This window comes from Nanorana parkeri, unplaced genomic scaffold (genome assembly GCF_000935625.1).
Source record: "Nanorana parkeri isolate BGI_ZX_2015 unplaced genomic scaffold, ASM93562v1 scaffold286, whole genome shotgun sequence".
NCBI lineage: Eukaryota > Metazoa > Chordata > Amphibia > Anura > Dicroglossidae > Nanorana > Nanorana parkeri.
In genome coordinates this window covers 682077-704913 of record NW_017306554.1, presented here as the reverse complement: position 1 = coordinate 704913, position 22837 = coordinate 682077, and the positions used below count along the sequence as shown (strand labels likewise).

The window sequence follows — 22837 nt, the reverse complement described above, 5'->3', positions numbered from 1 at the left end:
ACTGTTCCCGGGCTGAACCCAGACAGACTTGCTTCTCCCTTTTGAAGATTATTTCAGTAAATATCTTCACTAGATATGCATGTATCCCTAAGAGTCTCCAGATACTGTGGAACTACAATTCCCTCATGGAGGGCTAGCCAAAAAGTGGGATGCTACGACCTCTTGGCATTCAGTCCTGGCTATCTGAAATATATAATGGTGCACACAATAAAATAGTCAAGATTATTTATTAAATTATATGATAACACATGTAACGATATAGATGGATTGAACTATGTCTATCAAGTTCTATCTGGACTCCATAGGAAAGCTTTATAAGATTACCATATGAATACTTGGAAGGTAAAACTCAATTTTTTTTAAATACACAGTTCAGTTGAAATACACCACTGTAAATTGCATTACCTGTTATAGGATTTATAATTCTGTTCAGCCAATCTTGTGTTTTAAACGCCCTTGCAATACTGCATGTTCAAGACAGGTGACAACTCTATTTTGGGGTGCAAGTTTGCAGTTCTCAATGTTAGCTCCCCACCTCCATCCCAATCACTGGTTAATAAATCTGCATCACCAGCTCTATCCAATCAGCAGGCAGGTAACCTAGAAAATTGTAGAGCTGACAGAGGAAGTAGTATAATGTTATTTCTATAACATTATTATAGGACAAGCTAGGCGCTGTCAAGGTGGGTTTTATTGGTTTGTCATGAAAGTAATAAAAGTTTGGAATTACATTTTGTGTATATGAAAGTTGGATCAGGTACTCAGTTTGCTGGCTGCATCTCCATCCATGGCCGATCCAATTACATAGGGACCACAGCAGTCCCCCCTGAAAACAGGACATTTACAACCACCTGATGAGTGTTTTCAGGCGCAGGTGCTGGTTCTGTTGCTTCTGTAGCTCTGGTCTCAGGAGTCTCCAGCTCCTTTACCACCATGGAGATAACAGTCCCAAACCCCTCTTCAGGTCACCAACAGACAGCCATACCAGCTACTCTGCAACTGCTTCAGAGGTGGGCTCCTCCAGCAACCCTGCATCTGCAGCTTCAGCGACCCAAACCACTTAAAAGTCCTCCTATGGAGTCACCGAGTCTTTTTTTTGCTTCCAGCGGGTCACAGCTTACCTCAAATTCAACTATTTATATATATTTAAACAGAAGAGTTTAAGAAAGGGAACAGTCTTAACCCAGTGCAATAATAGTGTTTCCTTAAAAAAAGGAAACTTTTATCCTCCGTCTGGAGGATGAAATTTCTGACCTACTGTTAACGCAATGTGCTTGGCTGAAAAACCTTACAAGTCATTGAACCAGAACAAATACATTAATCAGGAGTTTTGACTTCACTTGCTGCATGTTTGTTCTGGGTCTCTGACTCAGTGTGGTGAGACTACTGGGTCAGCATGACAAGAAGACAGCTAGCATTTTCAGAAGGAGATGAGAAAAATCATCCTCTGTATTACTGTCATGACAGGTTTCCTTTAAGATGCTGGCCTGCAACAAACAACCCTTTTGGTGGCAATGCTTAACAAACAATTAGATGAATGGTTTGGTCACTTTTAGCTGATTCACAATTTTATATCAGCATGAGTGGACTGATAAGCCTTGAACACAGTGCATTTTAGCAATCAAACTGTAAAAGTAGTGTTTATGGTTACTCAGTGTTTTTTAAAATATATAAGCTATAATGACTGATAAATGAAAATGCTGCACATTTATTGCCAATCTACTAGGTGCTGCTACTATTTTTCAGAGAAGTAATCTCACAACATGACCAGCAGCCTTTCAGTGCACACGCTTCCTGTTCAGAAAGCAAAAAATCTAATACTACTCTTCATCAGCCACACAAGCAGAATGGTTGTCATGTGGCCGAATGTTTTCATTTAATGTCTTATGTGTTATAAAACTATTCATTGCCTGAGGTACAGATACTTCAGTTTACTCCAACCACACGTGGTACAGAAGGGGTTACAGCCAGAGCATTTGCTTTGATATTTAATAATGCTTCTTCCTGCTGCCTTGCAATTAACGTCCAGGGCTAATAAGAGACATATGGCAGTCACTGGTTTAAGTCTGTGAGCCCAGTCCCACTGGTTACCAGCCTAGCCAATCACATCTAGGCAAAAAGAAGGGGGATAAATGAAGCAATTAATAAAATCATTTTCTCTCCAGCTAAGGAGATAAATGGTTGGCATGGTCACAATGGTCTTCACAAAGAAGTTTCCTGAGATCCAGCAATAGATGGCACTGCAGCCTTTCTCATAACAAAAACATGCACTAAAAAAATGTTACCTCCACATTTCCGATGGCAACAAGTTTGTAGAAATTTTCTATGGATTCTCTTACTCATTCAAGCCACAAAACACCATAAAATAAAGCGTGCAAAGGTTTTTCCAACAGCCCAACACATAGAAGCACTCTAACCCTCCAGAAATTAGCTTTGCTGGTGGACCGGATTCATCAAGAATCTCTTGACTCCTTTACTTATAACAACCCCAACTCAAAAATACTTAGTAGACCGGATTAGTGTATGCAGAAGAACTGTACATTTTTAAAAGAAATGACTGTGTTTTTATTTAATGTTTCTTAACATATTAGTCAATAAGCAGCTTTTACAAACATTGTATTGTTCCACACTGAAGACATTGGTACTTGGGTAACGATCTCTAATGTGTAGTTTGTATACTGTTATTGTATACTTTATTTAAATTTAAGCCTTTAGAGAATAAGGTAGTGCTAGGTAGTGTTTTTGCACAAATAGGAGGTTTTGGTAATACTGCTGGCTTATTTACTAGGCATGGGAACAGAAAGAGCAGATGAAAGTCATTGGGAGCTGCTGGCGATACGCAAGGTGCTATTGATTGCACATTATTGACGATTCTTAGGTCAATGCTATTCAGAGAGAATTCTAGCACACCTAGCTATCCTCTTGTCCAATTTGACAACCTAATAAATATCCTGCTTGCTTTGCCTATCCTATCCTCTTTTGGAAAAAAAGTAATTGGTTACTGATATTCTATTTACAAATCCCTAAGTATTTATCTATGAAAACATTTCCTGCAAAGTTCTACACTTTAAAATGAAAAAGTATTACTTACGGCTGATTTCAGCCGATATAGGGCTGAAATCAGCCGTACCAGCCTGAAGTGAATAGCCAACTTTCAGGTTAAATCTCTTTACAGTCTGCATTTTATTTAAATGGAAAGCATGAGAATGCTCAGGGTATGCTGGCTACACATGGACAACCAAATCATATTCTCACAGTACTTACTTTGTACACCGGTCATATCATACATACAGCCTTTTCTTCAAGCGAAACCTGAACTCTTTAGCGGCCCGATGCAATTTGTTTTGTAGAATATACAGGTGAGAGAGCTGGGAGAGACAGCCAGAAGAGGGAGCATGGAGAGACAGCCGGGGGACAGAGCGAGGAGAGACAACTAGGGGAGAGAGTGGAGAGATAGCCAGGAGAGAGAGTGAGGAGAGCACTCTCAGCAAGGAGATAGCCAGGAGAGAGAGTGAGGAGAGCACTCTCAGCAAGGAGATAGCCAGGAGAGAGAGTGAGGAGAGCACTCTCAGCAAGGAGATAGCCAGGAGAGAGAGTGAGGAGAGCACTCTCAGCAAGGAGTATGAGCAATTAGAGATAGCCAGGTGAGAGAGAGAGGGGAGAGACAGCCAGGGGATAGAGCAAGGAGAGACAGCTAAGGGAGAGAGAGAGGAGATAGCCAGAGAGAGAGAGGACAGACAGCCAGAGGAGAGAGCAAGGAGAGACAGCCAGGATAGAGAAGGGGTAGAGACAGCCAGGGGAGAGAGTGAGGAGAGACAGCCAGGGGAGAGAGTGAGGAGACACAGCCAGGAGAGAGAGAGTGAGGAGAGACAGCCAGGAGGATGAGGGAGGAGAGACAGCCAGGAGAGAGAGAGCGAGGAGAGACAGCCTGGATAGAGAGCAAGGAGAGACAGCCTGGAGAGAAAGAGAGGAGAGACAGCTAGGTGAGAAAGCGAGAAGAAACAGCCAGGGGAGAGAGCGAGGAGAGACAGCCAGGGGAGAGAGCTAAGAGAGATAGCACACAACACATCTGCCTGAAGCAGAACCCCTGTGCCCTTCAAGACTTATATGCACCCTGTGTTTCAGACACCTCCTTTGCTCCGAGTTCCAGTGTTACTCCATGTCCAGTGCCATCCTCTATGCACTCAAGTTGGAACACCAGGACTCCGTGGTTGCCTCTGTCCGCCTGACATTGTGACATCTTGTAACACAGTTTTTTGGCATGCTTGCTGGTGAATGTGCTGGGAAACTTTTTCCTGTTATTTTGTGACACAGCACATACAGAACTCAAAACCCAGACTGTCTGGGTGAATCCCGGATAGGTGGCAACCCTTTCTCAGGTTGCCTCATTATAAGGATGGCTCTGTATACAGAAAATGTACTAAGAAATGCAATATTCTAAGAATTGTACACTCCAGCAATGGCACATTAGCAACATTTGCCATACCTTAATTATGATTTTATGTGATTTTCATTTATGTCTGGGTCTGTTTAAATGCTGTTATCTATTTTATATTCATATTTTAACTTGTAGCAATAAAATATGAAGCGTACACCGATATCAGTAAAGAGGTCTGTACAAAAAAAACACTGAAAATGAAAATGTATGCTAGAAGTGCGGGCTTTGACCATGGAAATCATGTGTACAAGATTTCCTACACTGCTGCTGTGAATGAAAGCTTCAATTAAAAATACCCATGTATTCACTGCCTTATTTGTTCCCACAGAGGGATGCATGGGTGTTTGGAGCTGCTCTTGGCTTATACGTCTTTCATACTTGACAAATAATTTACATTTCAGGTTAAAAAAAAATGTAATAAAAAGCAGAAAAACAAAATTTTGTGGATGATCAGCATTTTCTGAAAACCAGGACTGCACTGCTTGCATTGAACATTAGTGTTAACTTTGCTAGATAGGTTAGGAAATCCCATTCCGTGTGTGCGATTACATGCACACATTTGTGTGATCCCACATGTATGTGTACCATAGAAATTTCTCCCTGCTTTGGTTAATTTCCCTTTAGTAAATTAGACCCATTGGGGTTAATTTACTAAAGGCAAATAAGCTGCTCACTTTGCAAGGGAATTTTCCCTTAGCTTAGTGAATGAGGTAGAGGTCTGCTGACTTCTATCATTCAATCATGTACAAGCAAAAACACAGTTTTTGTATTTGTTTTATTTATTATTATTTATTTTATTTTTATTTTATTTACTTAGCACATGATTGGGCATTTTTTGCAAAAACATCCACCACATTCACTAAGCTATGGGAAAATTTCAATTCAAAGTGAACAGCCTATTTGCCTTTAGTAAATCAACCCCATTGTCCCTAGCTGCAAAATGAAGGTGATTTGTGAAAAAAAAGGGATTTCTTAAAATTAATTATCGAAAATTCAGAAATGTTGTTTTATTATTTACACAACCAAGCAATAGTCAGTTGTCATAAGTTTGATGATGTCAACTTCTTGTCCCCTTCCTAGGTCCTAGGTCACTCACAGTCATGTCTCTCTGTCCTCTAGCAGCCATGTTAGCCCTCTGTGGCAACATGCATGACACTAACAAGGCTATTCACTAGAGGGTGAAGAGTTTGGAGAAGGCAGGAAGGCAGGAGGAATGAACAACATAGCTGAACTGGAAAGTGAGCTGAATTGGAGAAATTTTCAACATCAGCTATTTTGGCCTAGATTGATCACTTCTGCCTTCTCCAAACCCTTCACCATTTAGTGAATAGACCTGAAAATATCTGCTGTTAGTGTTGGTTGTAGCTACTGCCATCCAGTTTAAACCGCTAAACAAACATCTGCAGACATCTGACAATTTTTAGACCTAGAGGCAATTAAAGGTTGAAGGACTAGGGTCAACTCTCACTCTGATCATTTTCCTGTTCAGGTTCCTCTTATTTCTTCTGTCGGCCTAAGAGGACTGAGGAAAGCTGACCGCTACACTGTAAGTGTGACATGGTCTTCACAAAAAAGTTCCTTGTTCCTCAGATTTCTGGAATTACATTACTATGCTCACATTTTTACCATACTGATATATACTCAGTTACCTGTTCATCTCATCAGGAGATAGTGTGATAGACTGTATTGCATAGTCAAGGAAAGACTGTTCAGTTACATACAGAGGATACATACACACAATTGCTTTACAGTAGTGTTTGCTGAATTAAAGGAGAACTATGGGGTTAAGGCTTTTCCCCATAGTTCTCCTTAGGATAACGGGAGGACACAAACTAGCGTCCTCCCATCACCCTAGGCTCAGTATACCGCGAGCTGTAGCTTGTGGTATACTGAGACGCCGCAGCTGAAGCGTATCCCTACAATTGTGCCGGGATCCGCCCAGCTGCGTGACTGACAGCTGGCTCTGCCTATCTAGAGGCAGAGCCAGCTGTACCTGCCCCCTCCCCCGTCCGATCCGCCAGTCAGCGCTGGTGGATCGGAGTGGGGAGGGGGGAATCCAGCCCCTCCCCTGTCACAGCAGAAAGCCGTGACAGGATCGAGAGGTGAGCGAATGCCGGTATGTGTTCGCTCACCTCCTGATCTACTGAGCCGACCTCTGACAGTCTCATTGTCACAGATCGGCTAGAACTATGAGGTGAGTGAAAAGCACTCACCTCATAGTTCTCCTTTAAGTGAACTGTCTTAAAGAACCTTTCTCTGAAAGGGATCATGTGTAGTGAAACAGTAAATCAGTTACTACTTTGTTGCTTAGGAGAGGAATTTGTACTGTGCAATTGTTCAAGCCCCAATTGGCCACTGAGGGGTGTGGTAACTGAGGGGCGCTGTAAAGCTTTCTCGCACAGGGCGCCTAGAGGCTTAAGGCCGGCCCTGCAAACAGAGACCCGGAAGCTCACCAATGGACAAGTTTGGAAAACATAGTTAGCTTAGCTAAATAGGGGAAAGTGAACTGCTATATTACACTTATTGATGTTCTAATGCCAATACTGTGTTTCTACTTTGATTATTGAACTTTTGCTCTGTTTGCATTAACCATTTTTTTACTTTTAGCGTGCAGCCATTAAAAGAAAGTTGCATGTTTTTTATGTTGTACCATTGTCTCACTGTGTCACAGGATTTCGAGGGTGTCGCCAGATTCAGGTAGGAGCTGTACCCGAATACTTATCAAAGTCAACACATATGGTTCACTGCATTGGATTCCTCAAACTCAGACAAAAATCTGTCTGGCTATTATAACATTTACCCAGCGAGTTTTATTTGGGGCGCTATACCACAAAGCAGCCTGTTCCTGTAAGATCTATCTCAAGGAAGGCCTGATAAATGTCCCTCTCAAATAATAAATGTTCCTCTGTATCTTTGGGGCCCGTTCACACAGACAGTGTGCACGTTTGTGCTGAAACCTGCATTGAGGAGGGACAGCTAAAGCCTGTATCCATGTGCAGCCACCTCTACCACTCAAAGACATGACGCAGCAACAGAGAGCCAACCCGAACTTGCAGATCAGTACACGTATGGATACATGTCCTTGGACGCAGACAGTCTGCATCCAATAGATAATAAAATGTTCTATTTTGTATGCAAACGTCATTTCTAGTTTGACCAGTATTAGTATGCACAGCATACATGAACACTATGGTAAACTTACCTCTAAGTTTTCCCTCCTCCGGTGATGACAGCTTTGTGCTTTCTGTTGCTGCTGCACAATCGCCACTGCCTTGTTTGATGCTTCTTTGCAGCCTATCTTACTGTAGAAGGGCATCTGGCTGAAACTGTTTTTGTTTTTATTTTAAATGCATCTCTACATCTTTTTTATGCTAAATAAATCTACTTTGGTGCTGCAAACATTGACTGGTGATATCCTCCAGTTGTAAGTCATATAGCAACAGGTTACTGGTTCCTACTCTTTGTACACAACACGTCACATTTTATCTTTGGGTGTAATGTATTTACTAAATCTGTATTTTGGGCATTTTGGGAAATGAAATCACCAAATGTATCCATGGTAATCTTAGAGAAAATGTAAATATGATTTTTCCTTTAATTTTCCATTGTAAGTGTGGCCTTTTACATGGCAGTATTTTTGTAAATTGTTTTATGGACAGAAACTGTACCCAACCCTTTAATATGTTTCAAAGAAACTACTGAGATAAAGCCAGCTGAGATAAATTATAAAAAGCCAGGTTAGTTCGTCACTAACATTCTTCAAGTTAGCACATAACAGTTTGCACATAAATGTATGAGTGTGTTACACATCTATTTCAAGGTTTTGCTAAATAAGTCGTCCTTAATAATGACTACTGACTCTAGGAATGTTTGTGCTTTTTCAAAACTAGAAAGTTAAGTGACGTACATTCTGCTCTACACACTTTGCCTACATATTTGAATAAGGCAGAAGTTATGTGCAGGGCAGCCTTGCAAAAATCAGAAATCATTTTCATGGATCTAAGTATTTTAAATCTAAGAAGCTGAAATCTGATTGATTTGATGACCTATGAGCATGAACATTCATGCATTTTCATTGTGCATTTCAGTATAAAGAAAGCAACATAATCTATATACTGGACAAAACAAGCCCCCATATTTTATCGCAAATAAAAGGAGTACTATTTCTTACGTATAACCCATTAGCATTAATTCATACAAGTAGTAGTAGTGGTACTTGATAAATTCTGATGCTTGGCTGCTATTTCTTACTCTACTTGTGTTTCAGCACTGTTTATTATTCTACATTCTACAGTATATAGGCTTATTCAATAATGTTTTCTTTAACACTGAGGGTTAATTGTGAACAATATTTCCACATAAACAGACTGGCAAATAATGGTTCCCATTTAGGAACTCTTAATAAATTTATAATTCATGAATTTCCAACGAAAATAAATCCAACCAATCACTACTACTGAAACGGATAGATTTTGTAAAGTAGCCCACTTAGGCTGTTAAATATTTTACAAAAGGTCATTTCTGGACGGAAGTGTAGCGCTCTAATAGCTGTTAAATGGCTTCTAATGGAAGCTGGAGTATCTCATGAGATGTAAATAAAAGAAAAGCAAGGGGAGGAGAGATGTGCTGGTCAGGGAGGAGGGAGATTTTGATAGAAGCCATGTAGGTGATTAAAATAAGTAAACAAAGTCATTGCAACTGGGCAGTTCACCCACAGATTTTGACATTCATAACTGGGCTTTTGGGTCTTCAGCATCAATATGTGAGGTTTATATGGACTCCAAACTCAAGGCTATTGTATCTAATATAAAATGTTTTCAAGGCATTTCTGAAAAAAGAAAAAAAAAGCCAGTAGGACAGAAAGTGAAGGGAAATGTTCATAAGAATATCAACTTAAAAAATAGATAGAGGTTCTAACTCTTCCCTAATTAAAAGAGAACTATAGCCAACCTTTTGTTTGGCTTTAGTTCTCTTTTGGGTCACAGGAGTAAATTTACTTAATGTACTCCTGTGATCCAAACTCCGCATGGGCTACTGCCTGCTCTATGCTGACAGTGCAGAGCCACGCTGCAATTGGGAAAAATCACCACAATATTGTCGGGATCCACTCCACTACCTAATTGACTTCTATCGAGCCAGAGCCAGCTGTGCATGCCCCCTCCCCTGTCTGTCCCTCCAATGGGTGCTTAAGGCACATAGAGAGGGGAGGGGGGAATCTCTGCGGGGAGCAGTTACTGACAGTCACCACTCTCTGCATTGAGAAGCCGCGGGCTGAGCGATCGTCGGTTTGTGATCACTGAGTTCTCCAAGTATTGGGAAGAGCATATTTTACTCTCCCTATACTTCTCCTTTAGAGTTCTTTAATTTTTAGTGTTTATTTTATCTAATTTCCTATCCCAGGGAACATCAGTCACCAGAAAACAAAAGTAAAGAGTGGGACACCAACAGCAAGAAAAGCTTGGCCAATGTTGTTAACCTTTGCTATTTTATCCAAGCTAAAGAAAACACAATTTTTGGTTAAACTAATTTAAATTCAAGGAGAATGTTACAAATTTATTTTCTCTAACAAGTTTTGTTTCTTGATGCTTACTTGCTTTTTGAAATCTATTAATTAAAAAGGAACCACTTCTGACTGTACTAATTAGCAGCTTTGTCTTTCAGCAATTCATATTTTTCTGTACTTCAAACCACCTACAACATTGCTAGCTATATTCATTGTGGACAGAAATGAAATGGTTACAAAACAAAACTAATTCCCCAGAATGAAAAACCTTTGTTGACTCTTTTCTCTATTAAGAATATTCTGAATGCTGTGGTCAAGTATGAGGCAACCCATACCGAACTGGGCTGAGCATCTGTATTATGATCAGCTTCTGTTTGTAATGCTTTCTATGGAGCAACAGCTGTTACTATGTTGTACATCTGTTTATTTCAACTTTATTTTATTAAGCACAATACATTTATTGTATTATTATTAATAATAATAATAATTATTATATTACTGTACAAACATACGTATACACATTGTAGTTATTAAAGTGCAACTCTAGAAGAAAAGCCCTTTTTTTAAAAAATTGTCCAGAGAAGTTATCTGTAATGCTTTGACACCCACATCCGGAGGGTGGCCAAGGATACTAAACATATACGTATTATCCCTGCACGATAATCTCAGCCGTGAGCTTTCGCCATTGACAGTTCAGGCTAGCGTATAGTAAAGAAGAAAGTTGCTTGCTCTCCCATTCCCTCTTTCTTTATCCATTCACAAAAGGCCTTATATTCTTGAATGCAAGGCTTTTTATGAATGGACAGGGGGAGAGAGGGGACGGGTAAGCCACAAGGTTTCCTATCATGTATTCACAGAATGCCTTGTATTCATTTTGTGAATGGACGAGGAAAGAGGACGGGGAGAGCCAGTGACTTCCCTTTTCACTGTACACTAGCCGGAATTGTCATTTTGAGTGGCAGAAGCTAATGGCTGACAGTATTATCAAGCAGGAATAAAACAGTAATTCATGTTTACCAAATGGAAAAGACCAAGAAAAGGTGCCAATTTGGGAAGATCACTGAAATTGTTCCAAAAAACTTTCCAAATATAATAATGGAAACAAAATTGCTGAAAAGAAACACTTCATCTGTGCATTTTCAATATATTCCAAGAAAAAAAACAAAAAACATCAAAACCAAATCTCAGTTGTACGTTCAATTACTCAATGTTATTCATTTGCAAAGTCCATGCATCTAATAATGTTGTTCAAGTTCTTTGGTTTGTAAAATTTGTTATTTGATGCTTACCAGTGTATATATGATAAATGATTTCTACTTGAGGTGAGATGAGATTTTCTGGAACAGTAAGTAGCCTACAGAGGATGTGTTTTTGGAGTGCCTTTTCTGCAATACAGTCAAGTAAGTATAACTTCAAAAGAGAGTGCGGTGGACTGGTGCAGTACAGTTATCCTTTGATGAAAAACTGAACCCCTCAGCAGGTGGGCTATATTCCCTGTACTGATATTACTGCTTAGTTTTCGATGCTGACTGGAGTATACCGTATTAATATTTATCACTAGCCAAATGTTTTTTCCAGTGATAATAGAGTAGGGAACATGTAACAGTTTTAAAAATGTATGTGTACTGCTGAGGAGATTGCCTTTCATTTCTTGTCATGGTGACTCTTCTGTGAGTCCCTCTTCATTAGAAGAGCTGGTGTTGTAGCAAGTCAGAAGTTATACAGTGCCAGAGTTGCCTCTGGGTTAATCTATGGGTGGGCGCATGGCATCTAGTATGACCTAGGAAACCAGAGCCATTCCTTGTGCAAATACTACTGAGAAAAAAAGTGTACAAGGTCTAAAGAAGACTGATGACCTACAAGAAAATGTTTTTTTAGGGCAATAAAAACCTTGATTACCAGGTAATTCTTTACAGTGGTGCAATATGTGTGTATTTAGAGGACAAGCTTTATGTAATGAGGCTCTCTACTAATAAAACAGTTAACTTGTAATGATCATTAAATTCCACGCAACAATTTTATTCTTTTATAGCAATGCCATGCTGCTGTGAGCTGAATTTCTGGTTCTGCTCTCTGGAGTGCATTTTCCATATATTCTAATTTAGAATTCAAAGACTACATTTAGTATGGTTATGGTTAGGTCTAAAGGAACCATAAATTCCTTCACTAATGTTTAGTACAACCATCTTAAAACAGAATATACTTAAATGTCATTGCTTTGCCAAATATCTTTATCATAGTTGCCCAAAAGGCATAAATGAATGATTTGCATGCCACCCTAGTCTAATAATACAGCACAGAGTTATGGATCTGTGACAGAAGTGATGACATGTAAAGGTTAGCTGTACTTCACAGTGTTTAAGTGAAAAGCTTCTTGTTCTTGTTCTTTCTTGACTCACCTCGCCATAAGCCAACTAGTCATATTCTGTCTTTTACATTGCACAGATAAGGGCTAGTAAACCTAAGACAGATGTATGCAATTTGGAATAAATAGCTGCATAATATTAGGCTGTATATTTGCTATAAACAGGAAATATTCAGTGAGACTTTTGTGGACATTATCTACATTCTGGCTATTCAGCATAACTGAGCACACAAGATTACTGTCTTGTAATGTAAAATCATCTCATTGGTTTAGTATTTGAGAAGAATACAAAATGTTGCAGTTTTATCTACATTTATTTATAACAGGTATTTATATAGCGCCGACAATTACGCAGCACTTTACATAGTTGCACATTCACATCAGTCCCTACCTTCAAGGAGCTTACAAGCTAAGGTCCCTATTTCACATACATACAGGGTCAACTTAGAGAGGAGCCAATTAACCTATCAGCATGTCTTTAGGGTGTGGGAGGAAACCCACGCAAGCACAGGAAGAACATGCAAACTCCTTGCAGATAGTGACTCGAACCGGGATTCGAACCGGGGACCCTTTAGTGCTACAAGGTAGAAGCGCTAACCACTACACCCCTGTGCTACATTAATAGTATGTATAACACTCAAGCAACTTTCATAAGCATGCTCTATTATTCCTCTGATTCGGGAGAGCAAATATATAAGATATGTAGCATCTCCTGACCATCAAGAGCATATGTGGGACCCCAGAGGCTGGGTGGGCTAGCATTTGACCTCACAATATGGTCTTTGGCAATAGTATAGCAATGTGAACAGATGGGCATCAGTCACATTTAAATGCAAAAAACAAGTTGATTATTGACTCCCACATTAAAAACTCCTGGGAGAAAGGGTTAGGACATAGGACTCCCTTGGACTTGTAGACTGCAGAAAGAGAACAAAAGTACTTACAGCCTTCACAGATAAAGTACTTTAAGCCGACCTGACATTCTGTGAACCCAGCTCCTGACTGTAAGATACTGGATATTGCAGCTGCCAAAACCTTTGATTTATTTTTTTCTGAACACATCAACATAAAAGCCAATGTGCCTAGCCTTAGTTCTCTTTAAGGTCACGGGAGGACATATACTAACCTAGTCCCGTGACTCAAAGCTCAGTATATAGCGGGCTATTGCCCACAATATACTGAGAGCGCCGCAGCGGGGACGGATCCTGACAATACTGTCTGGATCCCACCCAGCTGCATAAGTGACAGCTGACTCTGCCTATCTAGAGGCAGAGCCCGCCCCTTCCCCCTTTCGTTCCTCCATTCAGTGCTGGAGGATTGGAGAGGGGAGGGGGGAATCCCTGCGGGGAGCGGTGACTAACAGTCGCCGCACAGTGAAGGGAGACGATCGGGAAGTGTGCGGAGTGACTGCATGTTTCTGCTCACTTCCCGATCGATAGAGCCGACCTGTGACAGCTTGTTTGTCACAGGTCGGCTCTAACTATGAGGATCAGTGGAAATCACTCACCTCATAGTTCTCCTTTAAGTTTGCATCAAGGCATTTTGGTAAGATGGTGCAAAATATTATTTTGTATTAAAATATGAGATTATTTAATTAAATATTATGCTCTACTGTTTGACAAAACTGTTTGCTGTTCTTGGAGGTGAAGAAATTAGTAGTTGTTGACATATTTGACTATTCTATAATTGCACACTTGTAGATAGACAAACTGATGGACAGACATGAATATAAAAATTTATGGAGCAATAATTTTCAACCCAAAATCATAGTAAATCTTTCTTTTCATCACATGAAAATGAAATGTTGCGTTGATTGGACATGCATTTTTAAGAGTATGGATTGAATAATTCTATTGAACAGCAAAATATCTGTCTGCAAGCTCATCTTGTGTGATAGCATCACACCTGCACAAATAGGAAGTGCGTCTATTACAGACTCCATGGGGTGGATTTACTAAAAGCATATAGGCTGTTCACTTTGCGTGGAAATGTTCCCATTACAAAGGAATTTTCCCTTAGTTTAGTGAATGTGGTAAAACATCAGTTTGCAAAGAATACCCAATCAAGTGCAAGAAAAATGTAAAAAACATTATTTGTGATTGCACATGATTGGAAGTTTGAAGTCAGCCGAGCTTCACCTTGCAAAATGAATATTCTCTTACAAAGTGTACAGCCTATTTGCCTTTAGTAAATTAACCCCCATGCTTCTAACAAAATGAATTTGTACTTTAGGGCAAAATTGCAGAGATTAATATGTGCTTGGAACAATCGCTAGCTAGAAATCTCTTGTGTGACAGTAACTGAGTTTATATGTATAAATAGTCAAAAATATTATATAATAATTATTATATAATTTATAAGAAATTAAATTGTTGCTTTATATGGCAATGCATTAGACAATTCCTTAAGGTTTAAAAGGTACAACTTTATTTTAGTATAGTTTGAGTTCCTGCATATAAAGTTTTGTAGGAAAATTCATGACTTAGATTGGATTTGCAGCTGATGTTGTGGCTCCATCATGGTGTTGAAGTCACTGAGTAGACCCGTTGTAAAGCTATGATACTGCTGTGAGTTTAGCAGAATATGGCTGAAATTTTTCATGTTGCTGGACCCCGACCCCCACCCCCAGCCAGGACAGATAGTGAAAAAAGAGGGATTCTGGAGGGAAAAGAAAGGAGCAGCACAGGGGGATGCTGTATAGGAGGAGAGGAGACAAGCAATTTAAGAGAGATAAAAAAGGTAGCAAAGTTGTATCTATCTTCAAACAATTTGCTTTATAAATACTAGGTATCACCATTTTAAGTTTAACCAATATATTTTAGCTGTTATCACTTTGGTGTCCATTATAGAATAAAAGCTAATTTCTGATATACTGCATATTTCATAGGTTTGTGCAAAAACCCTTTTTTCTTTTTTGTTCTTATCTTTACAAATCAACCCAATGTAGTTTTTTGGGGTTTAACAATATTCAAAGCACAAAGAAGGTTTATTTTGTTGTCATACCATTATGAATCTGCTATCAAGGCAATACAGATTCATTTAGGATATTTAGTGATCCATCATACTTCTGTAGTCATAAAAAAGAAAGGAACTGAACTCTTTAAACAACTGCAGCCATCTGCTGCTCAATGGTTCTTTGTCATTAAAATACTGAATGCTGTCATGTAGGAAGAGAAAGTAGCGTCAGACATACAAGGTCACCCTAATTTAATTTATGTAAGTTTATGCACTGTGTTATCATTGTCACTACAATTGTGAGACTAAGTATTGCATCTACCTATGTATATTTCTTCTGATTATTGCCGCTTTTCTGAAAATAATATAACATTTTTAATTTCAATGATAGTTTATTTTTAATCAATCTAAAGAACATAATATTAATTTATTTCTCAACTAAATCAACAACTGAACCATCTGTTACAACATAATATCTTATCTGACTTTGTAAATCCTGTAATATAATAAAACAACACAAATTATCTGGTAATCCCCCCCACCCCCCCAAAATAAAAATCTTTATAATAGGAGTCCAGTAGTACTATAAATAGTATCTGGTGTAAAAATTTAAATGGGGTTCCTACACAAACGAATAGAAAGTCATATGATGCTTCATATAATTTCCACTGTGCATCTATTCTAAGTCCATAGCTGCAAACACTGGTCAGCATTTTATTTTTATGCTGAAATCTTGGTAATGCAAAGCAGCTGGGGCAAAAAGTTACCCTGCTACTACACACATTGTAAAAGAGTGTATTAACTGTTGTTCCGGTTTACAGGAGGTAGGAACAACAGTTTCCCATGTGCCAGAAGCTGACAGCCTAAGCATGCAAAGTCACTGTAAAACAGTTATGTAATTTGCAGCTGTATTCTGCAAAGTGCTACTGAGCCCAGTCTGTAAGTTGACTACAATCTCAATACAAATTAGTAAACTAAACGTGAGATTGTAGTCCATCACTGGAGCAAGCTTGGAGAGGTGGCTACGTTATAACACACACAGGGTCCATGGGGAACAAAAATAGCCCCCCTCCAGTAAGAAGGACAGTGTCAGTATAAATTCAGAGATGATTTGAGGATCTACAGCCGAGTGATACACAAATAAAATACATTTTTGTTAATAGTTAAGGTACTTGAATGCATTTTTAAGATTTAATTCCTGAGTTCAGTGTTACTTTAACAAGTTATAGCTTATATAACATCTTATGGATTGGGTTTACATCTATTTTAATTTCCTCTCTCCATGCTATAATCCGATAGCAAAAAGGTATACGCATGCTAAGAATAGAAGCGGAGCATAAAGACACAAATTTATGGACAACAGAGACGTGCATTTAACATTTGTATTAACTTGAAAACTGAACTCTGAGCACAAAAATTGTGACCTAAATATATTCCTCAACAGCCACACAAATTTTGAATTCATTTAAACCCAAATATTACCTTGTAAAAGAAGCGGTGACATCTTCGTATAGCCTGTACAGCACAGTTAAGGGAGGTACACAGCAGGCCCCACCCAATACAGGCTGGCAGTAGAGAACTATAGGAAAAGGCAGGTACAAGACCAGGAGAGAGAACAACAGTGACTGGTCTTGTTTACAGGAAGCTCCTACGCACACTTCTGACCACACAAACTTCTTTTTTATATTGTAGGATATCATTGCCATTACTTCACAGGGGAACAATTTTGCTCTGCATTTTCCTATGAGTACCATGTGAAAGAAACTGGATTGCCTAGCAACCCAATGTTTCTCAGCCTTCGTGATTCCCTCTTCTCCTTACAAGCACACAAAAAAACATTAAAAACACATCATGCACAGTGGGTAGTGGCTTTATTAAATACTTACTTATGTGCATATGCAGCAGAAAGCCATCTTACGCACACAAAAAAACACATACCCAGAGAAGGGACAGCAATATTACATCTACAGCAATTCTGTCTGGTACCAAACAGGATAAAATGCATATTCTACTTCAAGAACAAAATCTGTAACAGGATCATGTGCATCTGAAATGGAAACCATGTGAACTGAGTAGTGTGCCTGGAGTTCTTGCCTTTGCAATTCCAGCTCCAGAGAACAGAGCACTTTAAGAGCTGAGCTGCAAATACCTTCTTTCTGAACTCTCCAATACCACAATTTGTTCCCTCAGGACACTAAGCCACAGTGTTCCAAGCTTCCAGCCTATTTCCAAGATCACTCCTCTTGCAGAGCGCTGGCTCCTGACCCACAGCTTAAGCTGATACAGCTGCGGCTTTCCTAGTTCTGTTCAACATGGCTGCTTCCATATAAACCACCAAAAACTGAATGCTGGAAAGCAAGGTGTCCTTTAGGAGGAGGGTGCAACACCTGTTTTTACGATATTTTCTAAGTTTTGCAGTGCAAGATAATATTTAAAGATAAACTGATTGATTAGCTATATTTATTTTGACCTTAAAGGTGCGGATTGCTCAAGTCATTCGATTCAGTAAGATTCTGCAGCCCAAATTAAATTTCACGCCAAAACAATCCACACCATTCAGACCTTACAGTCTTCCCCACAGTCCCTTATCCTCCCTTGTGCTTTTCAAAACCTGTTCCACAGGAAAGCAGGAGGGGTTGTGTAGTAAGACACAACCCACAATGTAAATACAATGCAGCCTAATCATCATTGTCTGCCAGCACATAGAACTAAAGAGGTCCCATGAGCTGCACTCATATTGTCCTATTGTTCTAGTCTACATAGCCGCAATAATACAGCATGATACTACTTAAATAAGAACTCTGGGGAAAATAATTCTTAACCCTTGCATTGGGGCTACCCCTGCACTGCAAGGGTTGAGTGCTCGTTTTTGTCTAGAGTTAAAAATAAAAGTTATACTCACTGCATCCTCTGAGCCAGCTTGTTCTTAGACCGGTCCCTTCCTCCTTGCTCGCCCTCCTCTGCAGCAGTCTAAGGTCCTTGAGCCATCACGTTCTATACACAGTGTATAGGACGCTGAGGGACATACCATCACTGCAGAGGGAGCTCTGTCACAGCCAGCCAGATTGGAGTTTCGGGGGAGTATAACATTTTTATATTTGAACCTAGACACAAAAGAGCATTTAACCCTTGCAGTGGGGCTACCCCCCCACTGCAAAGGTTATATGCTCTTTTGTGTCTAGGTTCACAAGTTCTGCTTTAAAGTGTATTTTTACTTTCGGCACCAAACTGGGAAACTTATTCGTCACAGGTTTACATTCACAAGGCAAAACTTAAAAACCAAACTGCTGCTTGCACAATACATGCTCTATTCTATGGAATGCAAGGTGGTGGGGAGGTTGATGTTTACATAATTAACCTTGTCTGTACTGTGCTGGCAAATCTTATCAGTTCAAAACAACATTTGAAATGTTTTTGTCCTAACAAAGCGTTAAAGATCTAGAAGCCTTGAATGTTAATGAAGGGAAGCACAGTCTGTCCCTAGTCTTTATCTAAGGACAGCCAGAGTTTACTCTCACTTTGAAAATGAGTGAGAGCTTGCAAAGGCTTGCTACATGGACACATCTAGAAGATAAGAAATATATATTTTTGTAATTATTTTTCGGGTATGTTGTGTGAATAGGAAGATAAAACAAACATATAGTGGGGTTTTGTCAAATCTGACTGCACTTTAAGGTGCTACTTTAAAAGCAGACATGTCAAATGCCTAAAAAATAAAACCAACCCCGTGCTGCATGCATGTGCCCTCAAGTGAAAAACCGTACCTTGAGCATTGTTATCTGCATCCTCTATGAACTGTGGTAGAACCCTCAAAATCCAGTTCAATTTCCTGGTAGGTAATTTAGGCACTCAATAATGCATTTTGAGAAGTTGAGGGAGCATGTACCTTTTCCTCATAACCAGGAGTTTGGTTTTTTTTCGGAGACTACATTTTCAATTCTGCAGCAACAATTAGTTTACGTACATTTAGTTTACGTATTAGAAATATTTTTATTCACATACTTAAATATTCCCTATTTTGTGGCATGTTAATAGACTGGAATCACTTGCAGATCACCGGACCTTACCAGTCTTTCCAAACATGCTGTGTACCACAACATCCCTACATCAGCTTATGTATTATGTGGTTATTTTTTGTGCAAACAAATGAACTGTAATAAATGGTATACACCTATTTTTAATAATTATTCTTTAAATGAAATCTTTAAGAAGCTCTGCCTAATTGACCTATGTACTCTCATTACATACGTCCTTGCTGTAAATATTTTAAAAGTCCAGGGAGGTATGGCTCAGTGCATATTCATTGTTTTTCCACACTTCTTGAAGAATCATCACCATTAGCTCCCTTTATCTATATACTGTACATTCTGCTGCTCTAACTGAAGTCAACAGCCATTAAATATTAATTCTAAGGAAAAAGTCATCGAATGCTACTACTTGCTGGCAGTAAGCAATATTTAAAGATTCTGAACGGAATACAATCTATTAAAAAGGAATTAGCAATCTCCTAAATCTGTGGTGTATTCAATATTTTACCATCAGACCAATTGAGGCAACGCAGACTTTGGCACCCATATAATACTCCTTCCTTCAGTGTCAGCCCCACTTCCTGTAATTTGCCATTATGTAGCATTTGTGGTCTGTGTGAAAGTTTTGATCACAGAAAAGATTTTCAACCTAGAGAGCCAGGACCATGAAATAGTTGAAGTCTATCTCAGTGCACAAGAAAAACTACTACATTGTTGGCATTTGTTTCTATTGAATTGGTCAGCACATTCTCTTACAGACTCCAGAAAAAAAGGAAAATGAGGTACACATGCAGCTTGTGAGGCTACCATTGTGTGAAGGCATTCACTGTTAGGAACCTACCTGTGGTGATTTTACTTGTTGGGCACTTGGCAACCTGCTTCCCCATCTGTTCTACTGTAATGTTGTTCCTACTGTCTTCCCGCTATCTGCCTGTTTCTGCTTCTGTGATTACCCCCTTTTCTCTAGTCCTACTTTGACTTTCTTGCACTGCAGACCTTTCTCTTGTGCTTTAACACAAACACACCTGGCTTCTTTATTTTTATGACACCATACTCTGGTTGCCTATTGTAGTGTTTAGATTGCTGTCATTAGGCCTTAGGGTGTAATTCTGTGTTACCCTGTTTGTTTGTTGTTATTCTGAGAGTGTTACACTGTAATTGTCCAGCTCCTGTAATCTAGCATTCTTGGCTCTGTCTCGTTTTTTTTTTTTTACTCCTAGTTCCTTCCTTTCAGTCTACCCAGACACTGTTACCTTTCCATATTTGATTTCCATGATCTTGATGACTCCTGCCTCTGACCTATTGGACTGCTTGGATCTGATTCCTTGTTTGACCTGCTCTTGCTAGTACTTTGCATGCCATGACTTTGGCTGTAGCCCTAAATAGGCCTCTCCTCCACACTGGTTTTGATGTTAGGCTCTGCTTACCCCTGGCAATGACCTGGCTACTGATCTTGACTAGTCCACATTAATTCTTGTTAAGATAATTTGGTGCTGCAGTTGATGGGGGAACCTGAGTGCATGAATAAAAACATATATGAAAGGTGATGTCTAAAGAAGTAAAGAGCTGCAGCAGTGGCAATCTGGTTGTGAGGAGGGATGAGCTTCAGGTTTGGGTTGAACATGAGATTGACCCAAACCCAGGTGGTCTGCAGTGTAGCTAGCAAACTGGCCATAACTGGCCAGTTTGCCCTTCCGAATCAAACATCAGCCAGAAGTCTGTCATTTTGCAAAAGTAGAACTACCGCTGCAAAAAGACAGTTTCCCAGTTGGCTTCTGTTTGTATAAAACATGACATTACGCAGCATCCCCAACCAGTTTGTTGACATACAGGAGTAGGCCAGGGAACTGTCATTTGTGAAGGTAGTAGCAATGGGGGAACATATTAGCGGGTCATAATGATTGATGTGGGACTATGTACATCACTGGATAAATTGGATTTACACTGTGGTGCATTGTTTTAATTAAACATGTACCTTTTTATGGTGATGGTGTTTTTATTTACTATGTATATTTTTTACATTTACTGGTGATGAATGGGGAATAGTATTGTTATTGAACAAGGACAGCTACAGTCGGCTTTTGTTCCGAAATGTTCTGCTACGATATCTAAAGAAAGTAAGAATGCTGCAAACAGTGCTTGTTTTGAAAAGTTCTGATAAAATAATTCTATTATGAAGCAACAATTAACTTCTGAGGTTATAACGTTCTGCAAGCATTTCCTCAATATATTAACTAAACGGATCAAAGGAAACGAAGGTGCCACACCTGTTCAATAAAAGTCGTAAAAGCATAGATTATCTTCAATGAAAAGTCCTGCAGTAGTATGCCATCACCTAGATTATATTACCTCCATGCACAGTTTGAGGTCACCGTTATAATAAGAATATTGACTAGTCCACTGTAAAAACCGAATAGTCCTTTAGCAAAGCGTATTGCCCAATTCATTGGCTGGAGGATAAGGCAGCAGATGGGGCACTGTCAAGCTTGACAATACACATATTGTCATCCCTTTTTTCCTTTTACCTGCTTTTGTCCACCTTTGTACATTTGTGGCTAAATTCAGCAATGGAAATGTGGAGCGAAGAGTGTTGGGGGATTTTAGGAGGAGTCAGAAGAAGTTAAGAGCCCCTTATTTTCAGGAAACATAATACGATCTTTCCTTTCTCTTGTTTGCAACTAGCTAATACATATTAGGTGTTACAGAGGTGGCTGGCAGGTAAAACACACTACAAATTCTGTGCTTCGTGGTGCACTGAGCTGCAAAAAAAGGTTCAGGACCACTTTGAAGGTTTTTTGATGGATTTTCTGCCTTAGTATAGCTGCAATGTTTCATTGATAGAATTAGTATTTGGTAATTAATTTCATGTATTGTTCAGAACTGCTTTGTGAGGAATATTTGTATTTTGTTTTATCTCAAGAAGGTTGAGTTATCATGAAAGTTGCAGTTACATATACACAAATTAAAAGGTCATAAAAATAACTGAACTTGTATTTGGGAATTATATACCACCACAGCATTACTGTATTATTTTCCTGTCATCAAGCTCTCCTGACTCTTACCTATCCCAGTCCTGTTGTACAGTGGATCACAGGAGCCTAAAATAAAGTCAAATTCGGGTTTTTATACTAGCGGTATTCGCTTAAAAATTGTAATAAAATATCATTGAATTATATGATGGATGTTTTATTTCTGCCTGGACGTCAGCTTTAACACAACAGGACTTGATAAATGAATTCAGTCCAAGGAATGAAAATTAGAAACATGCATATTAAACAAACTGCACTGCATAGAGAATTGTTATATACACTAGTAATATGTAATGCCAGTACTATCTATCTATCTATCTATCTATCTATCTATCTATCTATCTATCTATCTATCTATCTATCTATCTATCTATCTATCTAAGCATCTAAGCATTTAAGAGAATGTAAAAATTTATCATTGCCCCCCTCCCCCCTCCGCATTCTACACCTTAATGGTCTCTAATAAACCCCCCTCGTTACAGAAAATAATCCTTATTCTGAAAATGGCATCATGGGAGG

At 39.2% G+C, this 22837-nt stretch overlaps 1 protein-coding gene across 1 annotated transcript in view; it reads right to left on the bottom strand.

The window, feature by feature from the left end:
- The window catches only part of SSBP4 (single stranded DNA binding protein 4), a 372115-nt gene that overhangs the window by 34711 nt on the left and 314567 nt on the right, over positions 1 to 22837 (bottom strand). The window lies entirely within an intron of this gene.